Source organism: Cryptomeria japonica, chromosome 4 (genome assembly GCF_030272615.1).
Source record: "Cryptomeria japonica chromosome 4, Sugi_1.0, whole genome shotgun sequence".
Taxonomy (NCBI): Eukaryota; Viridiplantae; Streptophyta; class Pinopsida; order Cupressales; family Cupressaceae; genus Cryptomeria; species Cryptomeria japonica.
In genome coordinates this window covers 629,708,259-629,716,694 of record NC_081408.1, presented here as the reverse complement: position 1 = coordinate 629,716,694, position 8,436 = coordinate 629,708,259, and the positions used below count along the sequence as shown (strand labels likewise).

Sequence of the window (8,436 nt, the reverse complement as noted above, 5' to 3'; positions counted from 1 at the left end):
TCTTGATCTCCACGCCCTACGCGGAGTTTCATTATCAGACACATTAAGTCCAACCATAAAAGGACGTGAACTTACCGTCTTAAAGTTCTTCCTGGAAATTCTTCACGAAAGTCATTGTATTTGTTTCTAACATCGAAGAAGTGTAATATATTGGTCAAAGGCATTGACACCCATGAATGCAATAGCCAGGATGGTCCGGGATGCAGTATATTCAGGAATATGCTCTCCCTACTGGATAGGATCGGGGACGGCAAAGGGAGAATCTAAAATAAAGCATTTCGCTCACAATATAAAGAAAGACTTGTTCCCTTTTCAAATTCAGGGCGATTTCAAGGGACTGGTAATGGCGCTCAAAGTACTGTCTGCACTCGACGGAGCGAAAACGCAGCTCTATCATTTCAGCGCAATACTTATCGCAGGCATGGGCTTTTTCACAGACGCTTACGACTTGTTTTGCATCCCGCCCGTTTCCAATTTGCTTGGAAAAATCTATTACGGGAAAGATAATGGCGGCCTGTTACCCATTCATGTGAAAGCCTTGGTTAGCGGAACAGCCTTATGCGGAGCATTGATAGGCCAACTTTTCTTCGGATGGCTAGGGGACAGAATGGGTTGAAAGAAGGTCTACGGAATTGCTCTAGTATTGATGGTCGCAAGTTCCATCGCTTCCGGCTTCTCCCTCGGCACTTCACGCATGTCTGTTTTAACGTGCTTATGTTTTTTCAGGTTCTGGCTTGGATTTGGCATTGGCGGCGACTACCCAGTCTCTGCAACAATCATGGCCGAATACGCAAATACCAAGACCAGGGGAGCTTTCATCGCTGCTGTATTCGCCATGCAAGGTGTTGGAATTATTGCCGGAAGCACGGTTTCGATGATTGTGAGCCTTTGTTTCGGAATAGGGCACCCAGTTCCATCCCCACACAAGCAGGACATGGTGTGGAGGATAATCGTCATGTTCGGTGCAATCCCTGCAGGCTTAACATTTTATTGGCGATTGCAAATGCCAGAGACAGCTCGTTACACGGCGCTCGTGGCTAGAAACGCCAAACAAGCTGCAGCGGATATGTCTAAAGTTCTTCATGTGGATATTGAAGAAGATGAAGATAGCGTTCAAAGGATCGAGACCATGGAGCAGCAGTTTGGGTTGTTTTCAAGGGATTTCTTGAGGCAACATGGGCTGCAGTTGCTAGGCACCACATCCACTTGGTTTTTCGTCGATGGTGCATTTTACAGCAGCAATTTGTTTCAGAATGACATATACCGTCGTACAAAGTTGTTGAAGAATCCGTGTGAGTACGACAATCCTCTGCATGAAGTTTTTCGTAGTGCAAGGGCGCAGGCATTGATTGCCTTGTGCGGAACTCTGCCGGGGTATGTATTCACAATTTTCCTGATAGATCGTCTTGGCCGCCGTGTAATTCAGTTTGTTGGATTCTTTTTTATGTCGGCGTTTTTATTTGCCCTTGCCATCCGCTACAAACATTGGGTAAAAGAATCGACAGGAGGATTTGTGGCGATCTACTCTCTGACATTTTTCTTTGCAAACTTTGGCCCCAATACAACGACTTTCCTTGTACCGGCGGAGTTATTTCCTGCACGACTCCGGTCGACTTGTCATGGCATTTCTGCGGCTGCTGGGAAAGCAGGCGCAATCATTGGAGCAGTTAGGTTCTTGTATGCATCGCAACCCAAGAATAAGGACAAAGATCCATCTGGTTGCGGAGAACACGACCGTACGACGGGTATCGGAAAGAGCGACGCCTTGATTATTCTCGCAGTTACAAGCTGCCTGGGTTTTGCTTGTACCTTTTTGATACCAGAGACAACGGGCAGGTCTTCGGAGGAAAACGAAGGACAAGTATCTGAATCTACGGCTGAAGTAGAACTCCAGACTGGTTTTGACAGAGCATAGCTTTATATGAAAGAGACAGACTCCCCATATCGAGTGCTATGGTACAGCTTTACTGGTATAATAAGAGCAAAGCTTTGTTTATAAATGAATAAAGGGAAATCAATTGGGAGCGGTTTTAGAGAACGTAGAATATAGGATAAACCTAAGTAGCGGTTTCACTCAATGAAGCCGCTTCTTACAGTTTGTTGCTGTTACTATGGGTTTGACACAGATTTTTTGGGAATTTTTGAGTGGATTAGGTCAGTCTTATACATTACTTCTTCATGTCATGTTATAACAGTCACCCCAGAAACTCTTCTTGTTAATATTTTAATAAGAGCTTGCTCTTGTGATTTTATTGGAACTTTTGATTTTAAAAATTAAATTCTTTCAAGTTTTGTATTGTAAGTTTTTACTTTTTGAAATGATTTATCCGATGTGATATGTTGTGATATTATTCTGTGTAATTTTTTTATAATTATTAAAATCTTACACATTTGGACATACCTTTTCATAAAATTAGATTACAATTCTTTTATATTTTCTTATTTTTATTTATGAAGGACAAGGGTTTTAGAAATATCTTGGATTGAGGTGGAGTTTCATGAAAGGAGATAATGTTGTAGGCAAAATCGTTGGGACATTTAGTAATGAAGAAGTTGTAGGGTACAAGATTTGAGGTTTAACTGGTCAATATGGAGGATACACTCATCTACTGAGATCTATTCAATTAAATATTGAGATCAAAATCTACTTTTATGTCTCAAGAATAATGAGACAAAATGGATAGAAAAGTGAAGATCCTCTTTAAGCCATATTTGGTAGACTATGTAATGTTCATTGTACATGAAGAAGTCATTTCTACAACTCCTTGGAATTAGTTGGGTGAAAATTATTTGGCTAAATCTCTTGTAAATGAAATTTTATTAAGAAAGAATTTTTAGACGCTTACATTGGAGAATGTTGGATCCATGGCCAAGTAATTAATTTTTTAACATGATTGTAATCTATCAGAGTGAAGATAAAGGGGGATTGATGAATGATATTGTTGTATTCTTTGTTGGAATTGTGGGATCACTTTGTGAAGAAAATCAAGAGTATCATCTAAAAGTTCAAAGTGGATGAGATAGTTGCATGATTAGTTTTAGAGGAAATATAGATAAGATTTTTAAATTAATTGAAGCCCTAGGTATTCATGGAAGACCAAAGTAGAAAGGAGGAAGGAGAAAACAGAGAAAATCAAGATCCAAATCCCAAGTGAAAGATAAAACTCTTATAAAGGCCAATGTTAAATGTTTTAACTATCAAAAGCATGCATATTTAATAAGAGATTGTAGGGGTGAGAAAGAGAAAATAAAATGGTTTATACATATTGAATCTAAATTTGTTACAAAATGATTATAATTCTATTGTCACAATTTCTTGGTCGCATTAAAAGGTGCATCGTTGATAGACAAAATGGATAGTACTTTTAATATTAACCTCATCAATGGTTATTTTTAAAAGTATGAAAAAATAATAATAAGATGGTGTATGTTGTTGATGTTACACACCTAAATGTTTTCATTATTGAAGACTCATCATTCAATTCCGCTATGAAAATGTGAAGGGGATCAATGTAATTTTCTATACCCTTGTTATGACAAGAAACTTACTTTTATTCAACAATCTTAATGATGTAAACATTGACAGTATTTTATCTAATCGAGATTCCAAGATTATATGAAGAGCTATGGTGCTCACTAAGAGTATTTGTAATTGCATTTTATTTGAACTAAATGGAAGTATCATTTCCGAAATAGTTCTTATGCTCCTATGATAAGGAGGAGTATTCATTCTACTTCTAATGTTCATGCTTTCCAAGCACCTAAGAGTGCTCTTCTTATAGAGACCAAGCTACATATGAAGAAAATGATTTTATGGAACAAGAGGATGGGATACATAAGTGAGAAGGGTTTAAGGATCTTACATAGATATATATTCTTGATCGTTTAAATAGTTTTGACCGTGAGTTTCTTTTTCACATATTATATATGAAATAACAAATTTCCATTTAAATTTACTCAAGTTATCACAAATATTTTATAGAGTTGGAACTAATTCATTTATATGGTTGTAAAATCATATATATTTCTTTAGTTTATAATGCTTGTACTATGTACTCCTCAGATATAACTACTCTTGAAAGGAATTATCATATTTCCTTAGACAAATAACCTAAAAGTTTTAGGTTTTTTAATAGTTTAAAGCTCCTACTACTAGTAGAAAGATTTAGGTCTTGAAAACTAACAATGATGGTGAATTTTCTTAGTAGCCCTTGATAGATTGTATGAGAAGTATCGGATAGGGATACATAAGACAACTCTATATGCCCCTCAATAGAATTGAGCTATAGAAAGAAGAAAAATTATATTGATAAAGAGAACTGGAATTATACTTCCTAGAAAATATTATCTTTGTGTGAATATATAGTTCATAAATGTTTGTAAATCCTAAATCTTAAAACTTACCAAAATATTAAAACCTAGAGTTTATCAAATATGATTTTCTCAAGTTTTTTCCTATATGTTTCAAAGTTTAAAAAAATTGAAGGTGAAAGTTTTTGCAAATTATGAAAATTAGACAAATGGCATGTGGGCAATAAATTTGAATATTCTTTCCCCAATTTAAAAAATGAAAAATATTAAAAATAATTTAATTAAAATAAAATGGATCAATAGAAAAATACAAAGAACAAAAAAATAATAAAGACAAAAAGATAAAATATTTAGGATAAAAAAAAGGAAGGAAAAAATTAAAAAAATGGAAAAATGGAGAATTGCATTCAAGTGGATAAACTTTTTTATGGCAAAAATTATATTAAAATTATTTTAAAAAATAAATTTATTTCAAAATCCTGAAATATTCAAATATAAAAAGAAAATGATAAAGCATTTTAATGATGTATTTTTTATATTCCAAAAAATTGAGTTAAGATTTATTTGGGAGGGGGGAATTTGTAATAATTAATAGTCATTCCATTGCCCAACTTTGTGGTATTTGATATAAAATGTGATAGACTTCATTTGTAAAGGATATTGGTTAGTATTTGGGGGAGGAAATATTTAGTAAAGACCTATAATAAATGGGTATATTTTGTTCATATGTGTGTGTTCACACATGTGGCTGAATTCAAATTAAGCATGTCTCCTTTACTTGCATTTTATTAAAGGGAAGTAAATTTTTTATGTAAAATGAACAATTTTTTCTTGCATATTTCCAATGAGATCTACTAGTTTGGTTTGCATACTTTCTATTTGTGTAAACATTGATATGAAAATACTAGTTAGCTTATGGCATATCTAGAGAGCATCCTATTCACATTTCTTAAAACTCTACTTAGGGATTTTTAGTCGGTTGTCTCACCTCATCTAGTTTAGACATGTGTCCTCACTTAGTGCATGCACACTTGCCACATGCTCACACTTGTCAAATGATCTCAAAAGTGTCCCATTTTGTGAATGTAGTAAATTATCATCCCCTAACTTATCACTTCACTTACTTGTCTATATATGCAAGCCTATTATGTACATTTTATTCAAATATTTGATATTGTTCATTTGGCTTTGTGGTTCATGGTTTGTGGATGTTTGATGTCTTCTTGTTGATCTTGGCTAATCCCAACATGGTATCAATACAATACTAGGAAAACCCTTCTCAAAATATTGTACCTATCCTAGTCATGAGCTCCACTTAAGGCCATTCAGCTACTTTGATTTGTTATTGAGAGGTCTCTATCCATAGGGTGTAGTTAACATAAAGACATTGGTTGTTTGTATCCAAAATTAGTGTCATGCACCCAAATACTTTCAAAATTTATGGGAAAAAATCAAGCATTCAAAACAAAGAAGCATGAAATTAAAATTAAAATTAACTTTATTTAATGTAAAGCCGTCTATCATTTTTAATCATCGCGGAGTAGTGATTAGCTTTGACACTAACTTTGTTATTTGACACCACACCTTTTGTGTTAATTTCATTAGATGAAATTGTATGCTCGGATCTTTGCACCTGCAAAAGAGACACAAACAACACAAACACACCAATTGGACATTGCATTAGAGATCAAAATCAACAAAGCATGTTAGTTAATCTAAACCTCTCAAAATCATCTCATTGTCCTCTATCTCCAAGGATCTTCAAGATTAAAGGTGGCCCTCACTTGGAAGAGCACTTGATCTTTAATATGACAACCTAAAGAACACGATTTGAATGATGAACTAGAATATAAATGGATGCAACTAAGATCCTAGTTGATTATATGATCAAAACTATTGATATTAAGATGATATGCAAAGTAGAGGTGTGTTTCCAAATTGAAGGATTAAATGATCTAATTAAGCTCAGATGAAGATGAAAATGCTATGGCAATGATATCCATTTAAGCTAAATAATTAATCTAACACATGATATAATCTAAACATGATGAAATTGGGATGGCCTAAATACTTGAGAGAGGCACAATGAGAGCTCCTTAATAACCTGCAAAAAAAACTATAATAAGGATGCATAAAGTGGATGGATTCTTAGATTGAAGAAAGAGGCTCTATTTATAGATAAAATAGAGAAATGGATGGTTGAGATTGAGCAACCTCAACAAGGGAAAGGACTGAAAGTTATCAATCAATGAGGGGATTCAATCCAGTCCCAAGTTGACAAATGTCACCTTGAGATGGCTTGAGAGGTAGTGATAACTTTAAGAAACCCCCTCTCAAAAGATTGTATAAAATCTTGGCAAATATATATACTTTTCAATTAAAAGGGAAAAGGGCTTTTAATTAAATAAGATTTATTTAATTAAATGGGTAATCAATATTTAATCAAACCTTAGTTTTATTAATAGGTTAGGCTAGAATAAATGGATTCTAATCAAGTGTTTAATTTAATTAATAGGATGATAGGGATAATAATTAAACCTTAGTCTAATTAATAAATGAATAAAATTTATTTAATTAGTTGTGCAAGTTTTAGGTGTCTACATTTTACCCCTCTTTGAAGAGATGTGTGACCACATGGTGATTCAAAAAAAAATGCTCGATATGTTGCCAAGATTCTTGATATGGTGATGTCCTCAAAATTATCGATATGAAGCTAGTGTCGATATGATATTGATATGAAATTGACGTCGCTATGAGACTTATGCGAAATTGATGTCGATATGCTCCCTCAAGAGATAAATTGAGAAAAATTATGGTTTTTGGGGCAGCGTCACGATGCACAACAATTTTCGAAACTTTTAGATAGTCTTTTTAAATTTTTTTATTTTTTTTGTAATTTTGTAATTTTTGGATTTTTGGATTTTTAAAAAAAATTTATTTTTGTTTGGATTTTTAAATTTTTTTATATTTATCTACTGTTAAATTTTATTAAAAATAATATTGAAAAATTGATGAAGAACTAATGTGGGCATAGCACATACATGCCTCACACATCCACTAAGGCAGCATAGTCGCCTGCATCAACATGGCTATATAAACCCTCAAGAGGGCCATTTCCCCCTCATTTGTGCACTTGTCACTTAGAGATTTGATCTTGGAGAGGAGAGAAGAAATGGAGACCCCTACCAAAAACATCATTTCGAGCGTGTTCGGCAATTTTAGTGACCACTAAAGTACGACCCACCAGTAAGTTCGATTTTATAACCTTTCTTGTTAAGTTTTTACCTAGATTTCTCTATTTTTAGGCTATACATTCCAATTTTTTGCATGTACAAATAGGGTTTTTCACATTTATTATTATTATTATTAATTTTTAGCCCATTTGTCCCTTTTCGAAGTGCATATGTTGTATGACGTGGCGCATAAGATTTTTTGTGTGGTGCATTTATTCGATTAAATAGAACATTTGTCGATTTGCTTAGCACATATGTTAAATCGTACTCGCATACATTTTAGCGTATTTGTTGACTGTATTAGCGCATTTGTAACAGTTTTTAGTTTTGTGAATTTTTTTTAAATTATGACACGTGCAAATTTGATTTTTAGGATCATTCTGATATTTGGCACCTTTTTGATGTCTTGATATGTGGCGATTTTGTCCATTGAGAAGTGTGATGTTGAAAAGTCAGCCTAGGGTCAATATGAGTCATCATTTGATATGAGTCAATTGATATGGATCAAATTTTGATATGTGTCACTTGTCAGTAGGAGTCAAAGGTCGATATGATTCACTAGTTGATATGGATCTTGAGTTGATATGGGTCAATTGTTTATATGGGTCTTGATTCGATATGGGTCTTGACTCGATATGGGTCAATTGTTGATATTGTTCCTAATTCGATATGGGTCAATTGTCGATATGGGTTAATATGTCAATATGGGGCCGGATTGTCGATATGGGTCCTGATTTGATATGAAACTTGGTTTCGATATGGGTCAATTGTCGATATTAGTCAATAGGTCAATACGGTTCGATTGTCGATATGGGTCCTGATTGTCGATATGGGTCGATTGTCGATAGGATGCCTAATAGGCATCCTTGATTGACTGATTGCGATATGAGAC

At 34.2% G+C, this 8,436-nt stretch overlaps 1 pseudogene; it reads left to right on the top strand.

Moving 5' to 3' along the window:
- Positions 1 to 343: 343 nt before the first annotated feature.
- Positions 344 to 1,915, top strand: LOC131079084 (low affinity inorganic phosphate transporter 3-like; annotated as a pseudogene).
- Positions 1,916 to 8,436: the final 6,521 nt, after the last annotated feature.